Consider the following 23360-nt stretch of genomic DNA (forward strand, 5'->3'; position numbering starts at 1 on the left):
AGTGTACAAAATATTATTTGTGAAATACAATTCCAAGTTACCTTTGTTACTTTGCAAAACACCTAAATTATAATATAATTCTTATTTTTTGTTGTTTTTATTTCTGCTGACATTTTTAGACTGTAGAGTAGCCACGTAGCCTGTCAATAAAGGCCACAGATTTATGCAAAATGAATTTCAAATATTGAGTGACTCATATTTTTACGACTTTATTCTATTTTTGACAATAACACTAACTAGAATAAATTATTATATCTTTTGGAATTTAAAACTATGGTTAATTTTTTAAAACTATTGTTAAAACTTATGCAATCATTATTTTACATTTATAAATATTTACCATTGTCCCAAATTTTAAAATAAATAAAAAATTCATAAGGCCAAGCAATGTCTAAAGTACATAATGCTGAAGCAGCCAGAAAATGATAGAGTCTAGATTCAAATGCAGTTTTCTTTGACTTGAAATACCATGCTTTAAATAATTGTATCTATACTACTTCATGTAAGTAGGCACTTACTCATGACATGAGGGATACTATACTCAGTCAAAAATTCAAAATGGCAGACAAAAATGCCCAATATCCAGGGACCTATAGAAATGACAAAGGGAATATAATGTTTCTAAGGGACAGAAGGATGGACAACATGCAGGAGCCTGAAATATTATGTTTTTGGTTTTTTAAAAACTGGAGGTATGAGGAAAGGATGTAATCACATGATCACCTCAATAGATGTGAAAAATAACATATAAAAAATCTACATACTTTCATAATAAAAACAATAAGCTATAGGAAGAAATTATCTCAACATATAAAAGGCCCACAACAAACATACTCAATGGTAAGAAACTAAAAGCTCTTCCTCTAAGATTAGAAAGAAAACAAGGATGCCCACTCTGACCACTTATATTTAACACAGTGCTGGCAGTCTTAGCTAAAAGAATTACAAGAGAACAAATAAAGGGCATCCAAATTGGAAAGGAAGAAGGAAATGGTCTGTTTACAGATGACATGCTTACAGGCATCAAAAACCCTACCTCCCCCACAACAACAACAAAATTGTTAAAACTAAAAACAAATTCAGTAAAATATCAAGTTTTAAGTGTAAATCAGCAAATACAGCAACCATTGCATAAGAGGGGCATGGGCATAGAGATTTAAAGCCCTAAGAGATGAAAATCAGGGTCAACTCACCAGAAATGCCACATAAACCAATGAAAATGCAAGTTGAGATGGAAAATTATCAAGAATGGGTGGTAGAAATAGTAAAAAAAGTGATGAACATTAGCCATGGCTTTGGGACCAAGTAGAGTAGAGGGGACCACTGTTTGTCTAAGTGCCGTTTTGTAGGTTTCCCCCAATTGTGGCTAGCCATACGTCTATAAACCTGGAGAAACTTTGCCTCAGTTTCTTATACTTATTTAGTATAAGAAGCATGTGTGTCATTGTGGTGGAGGGCACGAGGTATCGTGGGTATTGTTGATGCCCCACCCAGCTGATGCATCTATAACCAGCCGTGGTGAATAACTCATAGTGACGTCTTTTGTGGAGAATGGCCATTTGCCAAATGGGAGGCATCATCTTCACAACACTATAATCCCTCTAAACACACACCAGGGCGTCTCTCAGTCAATGACTGACTGTCATGGAGTACATAAGACTGGTCATGTGTCCTCAAGGTGAGCTTAATTCCTTGGTGGAATTTGTATCCCAGATTATTCCCATGGGATCAGCTTGACTATAGTCTTCAGCTGAGAACACATGTTAGCTTAGTTTTCTTATCCTTCCCTCTGTGCTTTCTTTTATTATTATTTTATTATCATCATTATTATTATTATTATTGTTTAGTATTATTATTACCATTATTTAGTAATCTCTACATCCAATGTAGAGCTCATATACATGACTCTGAGATCAAGAGTCGATGCTTTTCTGACTGAGCCAGCCAAGAACCCCATCTTCTGTGCTTTCTTTATTCAATTTCCCCTAAGGTCACTTTTCCAATACATTGCTTAAGAATCCTGGTCTCAGACCTGAGACAGGGTTAATAATAATATGAGCTTGTAAACACTAAAGTCTTATTTGCAATGTATTACAAGCAAAATTTGTAGTTGGTTTTATTACTATGAATAATGAAGTACATTTTGAATAATTCTTGCTAATATATTGTCTCTCCCCAAGATTAGTGTTTTATAATCTCACTTTATTTCCATAGGAAAACCGTCAGTGTGTGAAACAAATTAACTGTAAAAAATTGGAGGTTACATAAAGGTAAATAGCTTACTATGGATGTTCAGTGAATACGCTGATTAAATATTGATAGCAAATCTTAAGATGGAGTTTGTAAATGAAAAGGGTAAACAATGCCAACATACATTTTGCTCATCATCCATTGTAGGACCTGCCAGGTACAGACCAATTTTTGTAAACTTGAGTGAAGATAATAAAAATGTAAAATAAAATAAAATTATTTGGCATTTTATTTAGATGAAGCATTAAACAGAAAAAAATAAATCCTATTGCCTAGAATTAGGAGTCTTGACATGTTCTGTCAAAATGCACAACCCCAATCAGTTAATTTAGCCTATTTTGACCTGGGTCATCACCTCTGTAACATATCAAAGTGGTTTTCCCTGGTACTACTTTAGGAACAATTCTATGAGAATTATTATCATTGTTTGCATGCCATTTAAAAAATTTACTTTAAACCATGTGATGCAAAATAGAAAACTAACTGAACAGAACTAAGCTTTTATAGTTGGACTATTCTCTGTAGGCAAAATCAAAATGTCAAATTCAGCATAAAGGAAATACGCAGTAGAACATCATACCTGACACTACTTAGGTGGGTCTTAATTTTCAGAAAGATACACAAGTACCATTCAACTCTTTCGGCAACAGAAAGAAAGAATAACATAAATCAGAATAAGTATTACCTCTCTTTTTTTTTTTTACTTCCAAAACTCACACATTACCAAAAAAAATCTTTTTTAAAAACATATTTGTTAAGATATTCTTTTCTTTTGGAAATAATAATAACAGATAATGTATAAAATGTGACAACCAGGGTGCCTGGGTTCCTCAGTCGGTTAAGTGTCCCACTTCAGCTCAGGTCATGATCTCACGGTTTGTGGGTTCGAGCCTCGCATCAGGCTCTGTGCTGACAGCTAGCTCAGAGCCTGGAGCCTGTCTTCAGATTCTGTGTCTCCCTCTCTCTCTGACCCTCCCCTGCTCACGCTGTGTCACTCTCTGTCTCAAAAATAAATTAAAAAACATAAAAAATATTTTTTTTTTACTGTGGCAACCAAAGTCATCGCTAATAAATAAAAGAAAAACTAACAAAATCAATTTGGGAAACAAAGTTAGTTATTTAGTCACTCTCCACTCGCTACAAATGACAATACTTAACCAGAAAAGATATTACGATAGTACACTGGGATAATTAATACTAATAAAAATTCAAAGAAACCAAATAATATGAATGGATTTTGTACACAAAGAAAGAAAGCAAGCTTATAAAAATTCTAAAGAGGAAGAGTCCAGGCTTGTGGGTTTTATAGCAATAATTATTTTACTGGGCCTTTTAAACGTCTGTGTCAAAAGTTCAGACATGTACTTTGTAATTTTAAATGGAGTTGGCTCTTAAAAGTAAGATCTGCCATTTAGTTGTAAAGCAGTAATATTGGGATATCAGAGTAAGTATTTATGTGCTCAGAAGCTTCAGAAAAGTCTTCCAGTTATTCTGTCAGCTTGTGGAAACAATACAAAGCCACTAGGGAGAAGCCTACATTTTAAATCCTGTCTTTCCACAGGAAGGAGCTATAAAAGTCAAAGCTCCTTTGGTCAAGATCTTATCTTTGTTGATTTTTTTTAACCAGTAAGTTGGAGACAACTTTTTCTCTAAGATTTGTGTAGATGAAATGTCACCACTGTCTTTCTCCTTAGCCTTATCTTTCAAAACAACATTTCCCTGGCAATAGTAAGAACAGGATCATACACACCGCTCAGCCAAATATTCCTTTTTACCTCCTATTTTGAGGAAGAAAAAACCGCTATCTGGAGCCAAGGTGATAGAGAATACCACTGGCAATAACAACCATATATACCTGGAGGTATATTTGCTGAAACCAATAAGAAAAAGCACCCCCACTCTTCATGAATTATGAAATTGTGTCTAGAATTCTAATACTCCAAAGAAGTGACAGTAAAGACTCAGCATACACAGTAACAATCTAAGTGTGCTTCAAGATGCCTCATTTTATATATTAGATTTGATGTTCTCCCAAGGCCCTTCCTTTTCAGATAGAATTTGAAATCTCTTCATGCAATGTATAAGATGTGAAGCTCATTTAGTTGTGAAGTTGAAAAGCCAAAACCTTCACCTCATCACTGTGTGGTTTTGATTCTCTGTCTTCACTGCACTAAATCTCAGTTTCCTCACTGGCAACCTGAAACTAATACTATCCTATTTCCTAGTGTTTTTTTAAGAGTTGAAAAAAACCCATATTTAATGAAAAATTATGTAATTATTTTTTGTAAAAATATGTTTGATGAACATCACTCAGCTGTATAAACTATATCTTGTACCTTAGACCAGTTTATTTCTACAGTTTAATTACTCTTGTGCCATTATGTTTGCATCATTCTGATCCTCGCAGTTTTTGTTCAGTTGTTTCTCTTGGAATTCTTTCTGTGCCAGTCCACAAAATTTTTATTTCATTATTTTTAACTGTAGAAGAATATGGCAAAATACACTGTGCTTAGACAACTCTTTATCTTCCTTTATAAACAATGCTGAAATAAACATCCCATTACCAAGTGAGGGTAATAATCACTTTGAATTTAATAGATTATCTACATTACTGAACAATGTGGCCATACCAATTTAGAGAACCTGCAGCATCATATATGCATTTCTTTCCACACTTTTGCCAAAAATTGCGACTATCAAGTTTCAATTTGGTAATAATTTGATATGCAAAAATGGTCCAATTTTTAAACTAATATATGTTACCTGCAGAAACTTGTACAAATCATATGAATTCAATGAATTACTACAATCTAACAAATCCAGGTAAGGAAATAAAATGTTGACAGAAATTCAGTAGATCCTCAAGAAATGGTTTCTCCCCAACACCAATCTTTCATTCCCCAAATTAAATTCTATCCTGATTTTTTATACTGCATATTAGTCTGGACTGTTTGCAAATTCACCTAAATGGAGTATAGAATATTTATTCTTTAGTTTTGACCTTCTCTTGTTCCATAGTATGCTTGTGGGATTTATTGATATTACTGAAATATTATGGCACTACTCATTTGTAATTCATGTATAATATTTCATTGTATGACTATAATATAGTTTATTTATGTATTTAATACCTGAAACACATTTTCAGTCACAGAAATAAAATTGATTTTTGTATATGCATCTTGTAACTAGAAGTTTGAATTATTCACCTAGTGATTGTAGTTATTAAACTACAGCGTATTTGTTATTATCCCATCAAATTAACTTGGAATCTTTTTGCAAATCAGTTGAACTATAAATGTGAGTGTTCTATATTTTGTTTGATTAAATATGTCTTTACTTATATCAGTACTACATTGTCTTGGTTATTTCAGGTTTATATTAAATATTGCCATCACATGGTATATATCCACAAATCATGCCCTTCTGTTTTTTTTTTAATGTTTATTTATTTTTGAGAGAGAGAGAGACACAGAGGTTGAGTGGGGGAGGGTCAGAGAGAGAGGGAGACACAGAATCAGAAGCAGGCTTCAGGCTCCAAGCAACCGGTCAGCACAGAGCCTGATGCAGGGCTCGAACCCACGAACTGTGAGATCATGACCTGAGCCGAAGCCAGACGCTCAACCAACTGAGCCACCTAGGTGCCCCATGTACTTCTGTTTTAAGATCATTTGGGCTACCCTAAGTTTTTTGTCTTTCTAAGTAAAATTTGAAATAAGATTGTCAATTTCTCCAGAAAGGCCGATAGGATTTTTGAAACAATTTTGTATGAGTTGCCAAGGAATGTGACAGGATTTGCATCAAATCTTGAATTCAATTTGGAAGGACCTGCCTTCTACAGAATATTGTCTCTTCCAACCTATGAGAATGATACTGTCTATGTAGTTAAGACTTTTTACATTTTTTGCAATATTTTATAGTTTTTCAAATTATGCCATTCACAATTTTCTATTTATTTCCTAATGTAGGCAAGGAATGACAATTTCTACTCCTAAAATATGATATATATAGTTTTAAAGACTGATAAAAGAAATTTTAAATGTTCACATATTAGGCATTAGTGAAAGTCCAATAATGAATTCCATAATGTAGTAATCAGTTAGGTTCTGCTCATGTTATGAGAAAAACAGGATTATTCACAAAAGAGGTGCAAAACTTTACTAGTATGCACCAGCTGGAGTTAGAACCTGGGACTGAATTTTGGAAGGGAAAAAGAAAGGGTTTTATATGCCCAGGGAGATGAGGAGCACCTGGGTGGCTCAGACATTTGAGTGTCTGTCTTCGGCTGAGGTCAAGATCCCCTGGTTTGTGGGTTTGGACCCCACATTAGGCTCACTGCTGTCAGCAAAGAGCCTGCGTTGAATCCTCTGTCCCCCTCTGTCTGTGCCCTTTCCCCATCTGCATTCTCTCTCTCTCTCAAAAATAAATGAACATGTCCAGAGAGGTTGACATGTTATGCTATAAAGCCAGAAAATACATAAGATAACTGTGTTTCCAGAAAGAATAAAAATGATGCTCTCTTTTATTCGAGTGATAAGAAATTTGTTAATGAGAGGAGGAACAGAATTATTGAAAATATTAGTGGTGACTGTCCTCTCTGGGTCAGGATTGATTGTCGAGGATGCTGCTCTGAACTTGATTCCCACGTACTAAAGATAATAGGGTTCTCTTAATCTCACTTGACACAGGAAGTTGTGTCAGTGGTTAAGAAACCATTGTCTCTAGGAATTAGATAGATAGGAAGTCATTAAGTTCATTGCTTAACTTTTATAACCAAAATATAAAGAGTGGGTAAGCAGAGGATGATGTCAGTTGTGGCAATGAAAAATTATCTGTAAATTAGTTTCCTGACAAGACCAAGTTCTCAGTGTCAATAGCATTGAGATTAAAAAATAAAAACAAAGAAGTAGTCCCCGTACTCCTAGGAAAGACTGACAACTCATTATAGCCCGTGGTTTTAGGAGTCTTTTTCAAACTATTTAATCAATCAATGACAACTCTATAGTTGTAGTAAAAAGTAACAAGGATGGATTGTAAACCAGTATAATCAATCAATGACAACTTGCTTCAGTAACCATACCAGCCAATTGGTGCAGCCTCCCACTTTGAACATCAACCATTGTGGTAGACCCTCCAGTGAGCACACTTCTAAGACTGAATATCAACTTATACCTGCTTTAAACCAACACTAAACACATCTTCTCTAGAAAACATAAATCATGATTTTACACTGATATCAAGCACCCCTGTGTTTTTAAGCAATATAACCCAAAACAAACTCTTTGTCCAATACATATATTGAATTAGCAGTTTGCTTTGGTTATTGATCTCACATCCAACTAGTTCTCCTTTATCTAAGTAGGCTATAGATCCCACCCCATCATTTTATGTATTGAGATATACTTATTCTTTGACAATTCTGGATATCCCCTCAATATCATATTGGAGACCATTGTTTGGCATCATTCCATGATACCCTCACATAAACTGAAACTAGATATATTCTCCAGCCCCTAGATTCAAATTCCTTTTGTCTTTTCAGTTTGCTTACAAGTGAGTCGGTTTCAAATGTGATTCTATTCTTTGATTTTATTCACTAAGTTTTTAGTGCTGAATTCATTTTCTTATGCTAGACATTGTCACTAATAGCTTTTAAAATTTGGTTTGTGTTTAAAGTGACTTTTTTTTAGGTTGGGAGTTGCACTATGTTTAAATAATTAGAACTGGGTCTTCACGTAGTATTTTACATGGGATGTGTAGCATTTGGTAAATATTTTTGGGCTATTAACCTGCTCAGTCTAATATTGTTTGCCTTGAGTTTGCTTTTTGTGTATCTGTGTATGAAACTATTTCTACAAAGAGAATACACCCTGTGCTTTAGGTGTATTTAGTCTTGGATTATTTCCCTGCATATTTGGACTTTTTTCTTTCTTAAATGCTTACACTCCATAGATAACTAAAAATAAAATTATTATCTACAATCCAACCTATTCCTGAAGACTAACTGCTAAAGCCAGATTAGACCAACAAACAATTCATGCAAAGGTAAGTGGTCAAGTTTGGTCTCACGGTCTTTAAAATACTATCATGAAACATTCTTGCCTGACAAATTTTGGAAGAAAACAGTTTTATTTGGTTCAGATTTCAGAATCAATAGCAGCTAAGTCACTGATCGTATTGTCCCTCGAAAGCCTGTTTGGTGAGTGATTCCAAAAGAATGTTTATAAGTGTCATTTCCTGACATATTTTTGTGGCCTTTTTTCTTTTCTTTATGGATTTATCTATGTGTAGTCTGTAACTCACTTTTGGTAGAAATCTTTCTTCCTAGATGCATTTTTAATAAAATCAAAACTCTTACACTTACCTTGGAAAAAAGAAAGGTTATATGTTTCTCTGAATAACAATGGTCATTCTGGGGGAAGGTTGATATGTCCAAATAATGCACTGAAAATCTCTACAAATCATATTCCAAATTTGGTAGAATCTAAGAGGTAGAACTCTATTGAATAGGAGAAATCGTAATCTTTGCCTAATCCCTGATTTCTTGGAGAAAACATTGAATCTTTCATTATTAAATATAAAGTTAACTATATAACTTCTTAAAGAAAATTGTGCTTTTATTCTTTTTTAAATGAATTTATGAGGACTAAATGGATAACCATTTCTGGTTATCGCATTGATTAGTGTAATCTAAAGTATTAAATCCACACATAGTTCCTTTATGAAAATTATATATTGAAACTAATACCGTGACACCACAAAAGAATATTTGGCCACAAAGAAAGCCAGATGTTCTCAATAGCTGAGGATAAGTAAGGTTATCTTCAAATAAGAGTATAAATAATGTATTTGTTCCAAGGTAATTTCATACTTCAAGAAAATGTCATTAATGTACTTTCCAGAAGGTACTTTTCAGGCAATGGTGTTTCCCTCAGATCTAATAAAAGTGAGTTTCTTAGTAAATCAATGTACATAGTAAAGTTAAGTATTTGTGAAGTAGACTATTTGCTTTTATTATCTGCTCTAAATTTTCTTTATGTTTTTAAAAATATTTTACCACTTTTCATGTAATATTCTGTTTACTCTTATTACAGCAGTTCAAAACCCACTATAGTTTGCAGACTGACCATACATATCTACCCAATGTGGATAACTTTTTTATTCTGATATAATGTATAATGCAGTCAGCCAGTACATACTCAAAAGTGTGTAACCTTAAGCTTGGTAACGTGTAAGTAATATTTTGACAAAAAAAAAACCACATTGAATTGACAAGATTTTTCTTTAATCTCATTTTCCCATGATTTATTCAAAAAGAATATTATGGAAAAAATTTCCAGATGAATATGATAAAATAGATATAGCTACATCTTTTATATCTTTGCCTAGCTCTTGGTTTTGAGTGGGAGACATCAAATCTTTCATTATTGATTATGAAGTTAGTTGTAGGGTATTATTGTAAATGTTTTCTTTTCAGATTAAATAAGTTTCTCACTCTTTCTAGTTTGCTGAGAGTGTTTATCATGACTAGATATGGTATTTTGATATATTTTTTCTTATCTTATTTTTCTTCTTTTTCTCTTAATATGTTGGATTAATTAACTTTTGAAGTTGAATCAACTGTGTGATAATAGTTTACGACTGTTTTTTATACATTATTGAAATTGATTTGCCAATATTTGGTTGACTTATAGTTTTCTCCCCTCCTTCCATCCTTCTTTCCTTCACTCCTTCTTCTTTTTTTTGTGTGTGTGTGTGTGTGTGTATTATCTTTGATTTCATATCAGGGTAATATTAGTCTGCTATTACAAGTTGGGGGTCTATATTTGGAAGAAAATTTGAAATATTCTTCTTTAAATGTTTTGTAGCATCCTCCAGAGAAAACACTTGGACATACAGATTCATTGAGAGCTTTTGAGTTACTTATTCAATTTTCTTAATAGTTATAAATCTGTTCAGATCATCTATTTTATCCTGATTTAGTTTGGAAGTGTATTAACTTTCTATTACTACTAATCCAAATTATCACACACTTAGTGGTTTTAAAAACCTACAAATTTGTTGTCTTACAGTCTTGACAGGTATTGTCAGGATTGTATTTATTTTAGATCCTATAAAGGAGAGAATAATTTTTCTTATATTTTCCAGCTTCTAGATGCCTTCTGCATTTCTTGGCTCATGGACTCTTCCTCTTGCTGCAATGCCAGCAATATAGCATTTTCAAATCTCTCTGATCTCTCTTTCTGTTGTCACATTGTCTTTCCTGAAACTGACACTCCTGCCCCCCTTTTAAAAAGACCCTTTGAGAGTGACTGTGACCACTAAGATGATTCAGGAAAATCTCCCCATCTCAAGATCCTTAAATTAACCACATCTTCCAATTTCCTTTTGCCATGTGAAATGATATATTTACACACTTAAAGGATTAAAAAGTACATATATTAGTACAGAGGTATTATTCTGTCTACCACAGGTGATTTGTGATTTTCAAGGAATTAATCCATTTTTTCTAAACTGTTGATTTTATAAACATAAAGTTGCTCATTGTATCTCCTTATGGCTTCAGGATCTGAAGTGAAATCCCGATATTTATTCCTGATACATGGTGGCTTGTGTCTTGTCTTTTTATTTTTGCCAGCCTATCTAGAGATTTACTAATTTTAATATTTTTAAAGAACCGGCTTTTTGTTTAACTGATTTTCTCTATTGTTTTTCTGATTGAAACCAGAAAACTCCTGTTTCCTGCTCCTCATCATTACCTTACTTCTAAGTGATTTGAGTTTGGTTTACTTCTTTTTTAGTTTTTTGAACTAAGGTTTTCAGATATTAATTTGAATCCTTTCTTCTTTTTGACTAAACATTTAGTGCTATAAATTTCCCCTTCACCATTTTTTTCTTTGCCTCAATATTTTGATATTATTTTATTTTAATTATATCTATATATTTATTCATATGAGACTATTTCTAGACCCATGGGTTATTTATAAGTATGTTGCTTAATTTCTACATGTTTCCTGTTGTATTTCTCTTATTAATTTGTAGTGTGATTCCTTTTTAATTGTTAAGGTTTGCTTTATGACCCAGTATATGATCTGTCTTGTTAGAAGATCAACCCTAAAAATATTCTAAAACCTGCAAGATTGGCAGAATGTTAAGGGTCTAGAGGTCTGGATCATTGTAAGATATCCTTTCCAAGATAAACAACAGTTTTTTATATCTTGATTTTTTTGACTTTTAGGAAAGTGGCACAGAATTTGTTTAGCATACTCAGTCTATAATATAAACAGCCCTACTCTGGTATATTGATGGTGCTATAGATTTCTTTGATGGATAAAAACATACTATGGAGAATACTAACACAAAACTACATCAATGTCATACCTTTTAGAATACACAAATATTTTCCATTTTAAACAAGAAGCAGCTACTGGAATGCAACAGCACTAGAGTGGAAAACAAGCATTAGACCTTAGACCATAAACTATGATGCAATTATGTGACCAAAACTGTAATCTTTTGTTTTAATTTTTATGAATTTTTGAGAGAGAGAGAGACAAAATTTGAGTGAGGGAGGAACAGAGAGAGAGAGGGAGACAGAATCTGAAGCAGGGTCCAGGCTCCAAGCTGTCAGCACAGAGCCCAACGCGGGGCTCTAACTCATGAACAGCAAGATCATGAATAACCTGAGCTGAAGTTGAATGTTTAACTGACTGAACAGCTTAGGTGTCCTGGAATGTAATTTATTTGAGTCTTGTAAGCCCCACAAATAATTGTTTACAACTGAATTGGTACAACAGAATTTGGTCTTGTTACCTCCCGAAGGACCAATATACGTATATTCCTAGATAGTGGTAAATGACTTGGGTGGTTGGTAAATCTGTTTGGGGCAAGATAGGAAGTGTGAAGACCAAGAAGTTTCAAAATAGAAATAGACTGGATACATGGAAATGGGCCTAAATTGTGCCTATCTTTATATCTTATGCCAGTATTCATAAGACAGTATTTACTACCGAGGAGACACTGATTAACCAAATTAAAAAATCAACAAAACTTCTGACACTAGGACCTGCACAAGGAGTCTATATAAATGTTATCCATTTTGGTTAAAATTTTCTTATGAGGCCCTCAGCATAGATGCAATTTCACCAAAGCTGATTTATCTACTGCTGTGTCCAACCTATTAGCACACAGACTAATGCTAAACCACAGCCGAGATTATGATATTGTGATAAAGCCATATCTCGGCCCGTGATCTCATCAAAGGAGCTGTCAATGCTATTGTAATAATTAATACAGATTAAGCCCCAAATATGTCTGGGCTTTTTAGGCTGTACTGTGTTTCTAATGATTGTCATATTTGATAAAGAACTTCCATGCATATCTGCTGCTGATTCTGTTACCATGACTTTTTCTCATAAATTCTGGCACACTCCGGCACACTGGAGATGTTTGTTAATTTTTTTTTTTTGCATGACCCTTGTGAATGTCATTATAAGGTAGTTTTATTTTCAGCTATGCAAAGTGTTAGCTAATACAGTTGACCTATTATAATTTCAAGTCATAATGATAACTTCTTTACAAAAGTAATATCCAATTAATAAATGTAATTAATATATCTTAACTCATAATAACTATTTAAAATAAAAATAGTCACAGAGGTGCCTGGGTGGCTCAGTCAGTTAAGTATCCATCTTTGGCTCAGGTCATGATCCTGCGGTTCATGGATTCAAGCCCCGCATAGGGCTCTGTGCTGACTGTGCAGATTCTGTGTCTCCCTCTCTCTCTGGCCCTCCCAGCTTGTGCTCTCTCTCTTTTTCTCTGTCTCAATCTCTTTCTCTCAAAATAAATAAAATAAAATAAACATTATGAAAAATCATAATAAAAAATAAAATCCAGTCACAAAGAATAGAATTGATAAGATACATAATACGTACTTGAATTAGGGTCTACAAAATTTTATTTAACCTGCATGTGGATGTTTGTGTATATATGTGCATATGTGTCTGTGTTTATATTTGTACATTTAACAGCCTTAAGTTCTAGCCAAATTAACCTGTAAACTCAAAGATTCCTGTCAGATAACAACACTGTATTTTATATAACTTGGTAGAGTATCCTGACATTCATTTGGAAGAGACTATTCAAAGAAAATACATTGTTTTTCAAAAGAAGAAGCAAATTAGCAAAATTAGCACTTAGAATTAGCATAAGAACACAAAATATTACATCTATGTAACAGTTTCTAGTTTAAAAGAAATAGATCCCATACCAACATCAAAATTTACTACCTTATACTTCTTTTAATTTACTCTCCTATACTTATTATTTCCCATAGCAATGGCATTTAAATCAGTAGAAAGTCATGATTTGTTCATTGTTTTGAAACATCTATCTTTCAATTTGAAGAATAATGAAAACTAAATTCTTACTTCATACCAGTTAGAAAAAATGAGTAATACTTTTGAGAACTCAATATTACTAAAACAAAACAAAACAAAGCGATCTATGTAATTATACTAGAACATGTGATGAATATATTTTAACAGTTAAGTTAGATCTTCCTGAGAAGAATAGAAAATGGAGAAATCATTAAAAATAGATGACAGATGTATGGGTGGATGGATAGATATGTAGATACATAGATGTATACAGACTTTTGATATCATTTGTTATGTGTGTTCTTAAAAAATTTGAGTTTAAAAAATTATAAAATAAAATTACAGAGCTTACAAGAAACAATATGTAGAACTCAAATGCTATGCAGTTTTGTAACTAAAAAAGAGTAGTCCCCACATTATCCATGAGGGATACATTTGAAGACCTCCAGTGCATGTCTGAGACCACAGAAAGTACTAATATACTATAGTGTTTCCTGTATTTACCCACCTGTGATAAAGTTTAATTTATAAATTAGGCACAGTAGAGTTTAATTATAATAAATAATAAAATAGAACAATTATACCAATATACTATAATAAATGACGATTGTGGTCTCACTCTCTCAAAATACGTTATTGCACTGTATTCATCCTTTTTGTAAGCGTAGCATGTCTGTGTGATGAGATGAAGTGAATGATATAGGCATTGTGACATAGTGTTAGGCTAATATTGACCTTCTGAAGATTCTTCAAAAGAAGGATCCTCTGCTTCTGGAGCACAGAATACCATGGGTAACTGAAAGGGTACAGAGCTAATCAGCAGAAAGAGACCACAGATAAGGCAGGATTGCTCTGCTAACAAACACACTAAAACTCTCATAACAAAGCCAGTACTAAACACTGGGAATATAACTTGAACTATCCAGCAAGGCTTAATACTGCTTTAATAGATATTGACAATAAACAAAAGAGCAGAGTGAAAATTCTGGCAGTCCATTAACTCAAGCAGGGCAGAATCTTGGGCAAGGCACATGGAACTAGCCCCAGGACAGTGGGGCCATCATTAAGATGGGGAAGGTGGGTGTAACCTCCCAGGAGCCCAAAATGTTCTAAGATTTATATAAACACCTCTGAGAGAAGACTTCTGGATACAAGCATGCAACTGTCATTTTCTTAAAATATAGCCCAAATAGTCCCCACTTCAAGCGCAGCAGTCAAGATGTGTTGTTGTGGTGGTGGTGGTGATGGTTGTTTTTCCTTTCCAAAAGAAGAATATAATATGATTTCTCTGACTTTGCAAACATTGCCCATGAAAAAAATCACCTGAAAAAACAGGTATTCTGCTTTTAATGACATATTTTCCATAATCTCAAATCATTTGTGAGCTAATTTACATTTTAGAAATACTGTATTAGAAAAGATTGGAAAAAATAGAGATATAAAGATAGAATATATATATACTTGTATACACCTGATAGTATGTCTGATATATACCTGTGTCATTAGATAGAGAGATGATAGATAGATAGATAGATAGATAGATAGGTAGATAGATAGATAGACAGATAGATGTAAGTGTCCTTGCAAGTAACAGATGAAACAACAAAGTTAGATAATTGAGGATAACATAATTAAAAAACTTCTTATTTTATTTTTTTGTATTTGTTTATTAATTAATTTATTTAAATGTTTCTTTTTGGGAGAGAGAGAGAGAGAGAGCTCATACAAGTGAGTGGGGGAGGTGCAGAGAGAGATGGAGACACAGAATCTGTCGCCACAGAGTCTGATGCAGGTCTCAAAATCACAAACCTTGAGATCATGACCTGAGCTGAAGTCAGATGCTTAGCCTGCTAAGCTGCTCAGGCGCCCCTAAAAGACTATTTTTAAATGTATAGAAAAATTTGGGAAAAGAATAAGGGAGGGGACAGTAAGATGGCTACTAAAAATTGTTACAAGAACCTTTAAAGAGAATAATATGCAAAGAAGGCCACCTGGTGGAGGTTTTCACAGAGGGAGTAGGCAAACCCTTGTCTACCTGACAGGGAGGACATCGTGAAATCGATAACTCACCTTACTCTTCCCATTCTGTGGTCAATAGCCTATAGAGCAGGCTAGTGACTGCCTGGTGTAGTCCACTTGTGTTATCCTCACAGGTTAGAGAGCAAAGTGTTGAATGATGGAGAGAGAATCATCTATTAGTAAAATATCTGTGTGTATGTTTTTGTGTGTGTTATAAAATTCCTTAAGGATTTAAATCAAAATGGTAATAGTGATTACTAGTGAATCTGACAAAGAAGGCACTGTTGTAAAAGTGGACTTTCAAATGTTGCCCTCTAAACTGTTGTGTTGTATAATTCAAAATTATTTGAGAAATTAATAGTTTTTACAACCTTTTGGTATGAATACCCTTTTTGAAAACAATGCTGTATAATACTATTGAATTGTTTTACATAGTGTCATTGTGGATGGTTAGAGAGTTCTTTAAACCACAAAATTAAAGAACAAAGCATGCTTATTCTAAAGTGTTTAATAAAAAGCCTTTAAATAGGATACAGAAAAGTTTTATATGCATGATCTAAACCATGCTTTCCAATACTGTTTTTTTTTTAAAGTTTACTATCTTTGTATCTTTTAAAACTGTTTGTTTGAATGAAAAGGAAATCTATAAGTTTATTATTTATATTTTTAGGATCATATGCACATTGCAGTAACTCAGTAGAAATGGAAGCTATAAAAATCTGTGTTACATCAAAGAATTACATTACTGACATCTGCCAGACCCTGACTTTCCCAGCTCTCTAAAACAATTATTGTTCAAAGCACGTTATTTCCAGTAGTGTCATCAACAAAGAAAAAAAATGCACCTATTTGATAGAATCTCAGTGTTTCATTACTTTTCCCAAGCAAAACCAGTAATGCTACCTCACTATTATTCTTGCAAACTTCTTTTTATCACAGTATGACAAATCCATTTGTTCAAAAGAGGTTTACCCAGCAACACAAAGGACATTTTTTCCTCATCACATTATCAAATCATGCCAACTTTAAACTATTTACTTTAAGGCTACTGCAGGAGACAGGCATTTATACCCTGAAGAATGATAATTGTGTTTGTATGTGGTCTATTCAGCCTAATCCACAAGGGAAAAAGTAACTTCCATGAAAACAAATTTTTATGGAACTATGTAACTTAATATACATCAGCGATTTGCAGCTTTATAAAACTCTTCAAGATGGTAATAATGATTGTACTCTAGCCCTTTCTTTTGCTATACTCCCAAGCTACACCCTAGCACTTAGTAAAAATAAGTATAAACATAATCAGTAATATATGATTTACATGCAATAAACATGCAGTTGATTTAGACACTAGGACTATGATGCGCCTATCAATCTGCAACCACATTTTTCAGTAAAACTATAATGGACATCTTAGTATATCTAAAAAAAATCCAGACTGGATCACAAGTAAAATGTAATTTCTAACCCAATATATTGTTTTGGTGACTTTTACAATACTAATTAAATCTATTGTAGGTAAGAGTTTTCAGAAAGAGGCACATTAATTCATTTTCAATGAATATATTAATAGTTAAATATGAAATAATATTATTATACTTTACATTTGATTTTTCCAGTTGAAAAAAATTCAAATAATGGTAGTGAAAGCAAAAGTATTGTTACACCTTAAAATAATAGAATATAATGGGATTGTTTTTAGAATTTTTATCATTATATATGATGTTGGATGTATGATATTGTATGTGTGTATATATATGCATACACATTTACAAATATTGGATGTGTGTATATATACACATACATACATAAATACACACATTGTATATCAGAGATATTACCAGATATGTTATAAACTAACCCCTTTTATCAGAAACAGACTATGTATTTAACAAATAGCTCTGACATTAATTAAAAACTAGGTTATTTTTCCTCATTTTGACTATTAAAACTGTAAATTATGATTTATATAACTAAATTTATACTGTTAAATTGACTACATGATTTGCATATTAATGTGAAAATATCAATAATGTTTATACAGGTACTGATAAATTGCATTATTTACTCTTGGTCAAATGTAATCCATTTTAATAAATTATTTGATTTATTTTGCCAACTTTTTCTTGTTTTAGTACTTTTTATTTTTTTTAAAAACTTTTTTTTTAATGTTTTTATTTATTTTAGAGAGAGAGAGAGAGACAGTGCCAGCAAGGGAGGGTCAGAGAGAGAAAGAGACACAGAATCAGAAGGAGGCTCCAGGCTCTGAGCTAGCTGTCAGCACAGAGCCCGACGCGGGGCTCGAACCCCTGAACTGTGAGATCATGACCTGAGCCGAAGTCAGACGCTTAACTGACTGAACCACCCAGGCGCCCCTCTTGTTTTAGCACTTAAGCAGTTCTATTCAAAAGTGAGAAGGGCCGTTTGTTTACTGATAATAATTTGATATCACATATAAAAATAAATATGTAATATCTCTGATAGGGAAAATATTAAATAAAAAGCACCCCGAATCAGATTACTTTTTTCCTAAGACTCTATTTAATGGATTTTCTCCATTTTGACTGACTCTAAGTCTATATCCCTATCTTGTCTTGAATAAATTTTAGTAATTTATATGTTCCAAGAAAGCTATCATTTTTATCCAGAATTGAAATACATTAATATCGATATAGGCAGGACTAAATATAATTTAGTACACAATATATTTGTGGCTATTTGATTTCTGTTGTTGTTCTTAAGCTGTTTATTTTGTCTTGATTTATTGTTATACTTTGTATTTGTTTGAACTAATTTTTTTGTATTTCTTTTCCAGTTGTTTATTGTTTCTTTATTTCATTGATTTTATTTTGTTTTGTTTTGCTTTTAGAAAACTGATCCGTATTACTTTTTCAACATTTAAGGATATTTTTGTTTTAATATTTATCCCTTTTCTCTGCTTTCCATTCTTTTGTATGATCTATTACCCATTTCTTAGCTTCTTGTATGTTAACTTTATTTTGTTCTATCTCAGTTAGCATAAATATGTTTATAACTATGAACTCTTCTTTACATGCAGTCTTAGTTTCCTCTTATGATCCAAATTTTAACAAACAGTATTCTCATTTCCATTAATACCCCGAGGTTTTTCAAGGAAGCTTTGAGGTTTGTTTTTTTATTCCCCACCCCACCCCCGACTAAGGGATTTTTGAAAGATTTTATTTAATTTTTAAATTGTTTATGTTTCTTTTGTTTTAAAGTCATTTTCTGATGAATTCATTTCTAAATGTAAATTTGCCTTTTTTTAATTTTAATTGATGCATAGACTGAGAAAAAATGGTGAAAATATGAACAGAGACTTACTGACTTTGGAGACAATAACAAGCAGGTGAACACACGTGTACTTAGAGTTCCAAAAATAGGAGAAAGGTAATAATACCTTTGTGTGATGATAGATAATAACCCCTATCATGGTGAACACTGCACAAGATATAGAATTGTTGAATTACTGTGTTTCACACCTGAAGATAATATAACATTCCTGACTCTTGGTTTTGACTCAGGTCACAGTCTCTTGTTTTCAAGAATTCAAGCCCTGCATTAAGCTCTGCACTGGCAGCATGGAGACTGCTTGGGGTTTTCTCTCTCCCTCTCTTTCTGCCCCTCTCCCACTTGTGCTGTCTCTGTCTCTCAAAATAAATACATAAACTTAAAAAAAAGTTGCATCTAAATAGAGCTTGAGGAGTATGGAAAAATTTTCTAGAAATGATATCTAAGTTGAGAACTAAAGAATGTGTTAAGTGCTATCTTGGTAGAAGAAGAAGAAGCACCAGCAGCAGCAGCAGCAGCAGGAGGAGGAGGAGGAGGAGGAGGAGGAGGAGGAAGAAGAAGAAGAAGAAGAAGAAGAAGAAGAAGAAGAAGAAGAAGAAGAAGAAGAAGTGAAAATGATGAGAGGGAAAAGGTTCCAGGTGGAAACAACAGACTTGATGATTGAAAGACAAAACACAATATCGTGTATTAGTTGCATAGAATCAAGTTCCATACATTTGGAGCATAGATTTTGGATGATGTAATTTCTTTAAAGAGCTTGGAGCAGAGGGGAGGCTTTAAAACTGTGGTAAACATTATCAAAAGCATTGTGGAATTAATTGGAAGTAATTAAAATATTTAAAATAAGAGAGTACAACAGTGAGATTTTCATTTCATAATGATGACTCTAACTGCCTATAAATAAAGGTTGGAGTGGGGGTAGAGAGAGGAGTGGATGTGCTCTGCTAATAACTTAGGCAGAGGTGTTCTGGATTAGGGTAGGGCAATTGGTGATGGAATGAAGGAGATGAATTCAAGATCTATTTAGGACTCAGTGAACTTCTGGATATTAGTTGGGTAAAACAATAAAGGAGATAGTTACAAATAAAATTGTGTTTCCCTGCCAAAGTTCATATGTTGACATCCTAACCCTCAGAGTGTGACCTTATTTGAATATAAGGTTGTCACAGATGTAATTAGTTAAAATGAGGTCATTAGGATGGCCCCTACACAAATATGACTGAAGTCCTTATAAAAAGAGGAAATTTGGACACATCAAGTGACAATGAAAACAGAGATCAGAAGTGATGCTTTTATAAGCCAAGTAATTCCAAAGATTGCCAGTAAAGCACCAGAAATTAGCAGAACGGTGGAACAGATTCTTACAGGTTCAGACAAAACCAGCCTTGCTGACAGTCTGATCACAGATTTCTGGTCCCTAGAACTGAGACAATAATTCTGTTATTTATGCAACTGGTTTGTGTAAAACTTTGCAATGGCAGTTTTAGCCAGCTAATACAACATAAAAAGCTCAAATGTGATAACTATTTTTTTGGCTTGAGAAACTATGTCAATAATGGTGTTTTTCACTTGGGAGTATTAAAGGGGAGAGCAATTTTTGAAGAAGATGTTAGCATGTTTCATTGAGTTTCATGTCTGTGGATGAACCAGTTGCATGTAACACTGTATTGAAATGTACATTAGAGAATTATCAGCATAAAAATGCGTATCGAGTTCTTGGAAGTGGCTGAAGAGAATGCCTTGGAATTGAAAGAGAACCCAGGATATACCCTTACCTAACAATATAGGAGGTATTAGAAATGTAAAATTAAGGAAACTGTTTTGTGAATTCTCAACAAAGAGAGAGACTATAAAAGCGTAGGTATAAGAAAATTAAAAGTTTACAAAAATTCTACAAAGAAAAGCTAAGGAACAAAACCCTGAAGCTTAATACATAGCTTCAATAATAGCAAGGTAAGATGTTTTTATTTATCTTTTTCTTTGTGACATAGGAAAAAAATGTTGAAAATAGAAGGGAGCTATGAAGGCTTTGAATATTATAGATTTCTAGATTTACAAGTCTACATGATTATACATGTAAGATTTAGGCATATGTTAGATAGCTCAGTAAGTAAAACAATAGCACTATAGGGCAAATAAATTAAGCATATTGCAGAGACAGACCCATTACAGTTATGAAACATGGAATCTATACTGGGTAATGTCAGTAAGAAAAGAGATCACAACTAGGGAGAAAGTATCAAGAGATTTAATAATATGAGATTTTTTTTAAGTAGATGAAAGCTAGTAATGTGAAAAAATTGGAAATCAAAGATGCAGCAATTAGAGAATAGAATGACTGAATTAATCATTTCCAGGTTGAAGAGATTCAAGTGAAGACAAGATCCATGCTATTGCTAAGGGAATGGGGGAAATGTTAAATTGAAGTGGATATAACTTATTTGAAAAGGAGGCCAAGGAACTGGCCCCACTGAATTTTGAATTTATCCTCATTTATAGAACCACTTAGGATGATGGACAGACGAGGTGGAGAGAAGATTATAGTTTAAGTAGCAAGATATTCAGGTAATATAGTAGATAAGAGTAAAATAAAGGAAATGTATGTGAACTGCCTAAGGTATGAACCTTTGTTTTATGTTTGTTTTGCTCAAGGTAGAAGAGACACCGAAGACACTTAGACTTCAGAAGAGATCATAAAATGAAAGGAATATATACAGAAAGAAAATGAGATTTTTAAATTCTGACATTAATAACTATAAAAGGAAGTTTCCAGATGGCACAATGAAAAGTCTTGTAAATGGAAGTAATGTGGGACTGGGTTAGAAAACAGCAAATCCAGGGTAACATGTGAATGAAGTAAAAGGAAGAGGTAAACAAGGGTGAGAACGATAGCAGTTAATATCATCATCATGTTGGGAATATGAAGCCTGATGAATTTGGGTGGCTTTAAGATTATTAGTCAGGACAGTCTTCTAGTAGATACCATATGGGAGAAGGATCAAACAAGCAGGATTCTAAATTGGAGTTCTGAAATGTACAAATACTGCTTAGGTTAAACATGACTACATTATTCCTATCATTTCTAGCACCGGATGCGGTGGTTCAATTATTTCATATGCAGATAAATAGAGTTTTTTCTTTTATTTTTTCTGGTGTTTAAATTTGTATCTCTTCGAGCTATCATTCTAACTTCTGATGTTATCATAAGTAATGTTTCCTATTACTTTCTTTTTTTCTTGTTTTCTTTTTTCTTTTTCCCTGCCAGTTGTTAGTACACATCATCTCTTTAAAAGGCCTGGAGCCTATGTTAAATGCAATTACTTCCTTTCACAATCTATATTTTAACTATGTTTTAGATATAAGAACATTTTCTAAGTCCAAATATATGGGATGCCCAACTGAATATTATATTTAAATTGAGATTATATTTAACTTGAGAAGAACATTATATCCTTACAAAACGTCACACCATCCAGATATTGATATAGCTTTGACTGAAAAGCAAAAATACTAAATAATTATGTCCTGTTTGAAACTAAAACTTGTCTGATTACCATTTCAAAAAAAAATAATAATCTTTGAGTGGGAACTACTCAGTGCCTTTCGTTAAAAAGCAAACCACACAAGCAAACAAAACCACTATGGAAATACAAGACATCTGGAAGTAAATGGCATTTTGCCTTAAGGAGAATATAATGTGCTTAATGACTCAATGCTTCATCAGATAAATCATTCTTCCACTTATCAAGAATTACATAAAATATTATAAAAGTAGAGGCCTAAATATATTTTTTTCAAGAATAATTTCTTGGCCACTGATAAATAAATATTCACTCAACTACTGGCTTGATGATCTTCTCTAAGGAAAATTTAAATCACTTTTTATTTCTAAAAATCTCTCTCTCATATACACACACATATATTTAGATAGTGTTTTAGAATTGTGAAAATTATAAAATGCTCATAAATAGAAACAATTTATAAACCTAAATTCAACAATGATCCTAAGCTATATTTTGGTATAATTTCATAGAATCTATTCTAGTTGTAGACATCAATAACTATTCATAATTCTATTTCATAATGTGTAAACTTACCCTTTTATTATGTTAATTAAAGATTATCATTTTTAACTGTGTAATAGTCCATCATTTAGATATTCAGAAATACATGTAATCATTCTGCTATTAAGGGTGTGTGCATGCTTTCAAGTTTGTAAAAACCATGTGATAAACATACTTTATTCCTTTAAAATACAAAAGAGATCGAAGAAGACACCAAGAAATGGAAAAATATTCCCTGTTCATAGATAGGAAGAATAAACATTGTGAAAATGTCATTACTACCCAAAGCAATCTGCACATTCAATGCAATCCCCATCAAAATTGCACCAATATTCTTCTC

General features: G+C 32.9%; 1 long non-coding RNA gene across 1 annotated transcript; it reads left to right on the forward strand.

The window, feature by feature from the left end:
* Positions 1-1579: 1579 nt before the first annotated feature.
* Positions 1580-21658, forward strand: LOC115285380. The gene is made up of 4 exons (XR_003905502.1): positions 1580-1678; positions 2215-2270; positions 21456-21521; positions 21609-21658. It is a non-coding gene; the product is annotated as an uncharacterized LOC115285380 (long non-coding RNA).
* The last annotated feature ends 1702 nt before the right edge of the window (positions 21659-23360 follow it).

The sequence above is a fragment of the Suricata suricatta genome, chromosome 1 (assembly GCF_006229205.1).
Source record: "Suricata suricatta isolate VVHF042 chromosome 1, meerkat_22Aug2017_6uvM2_HiC, whole genome shotgun sequence".
NCBI lineage: Eukaryota > Metazoa > Chordata > Mammalia > Carnivora > Herpestidae > Suricata > Suricata suricatta.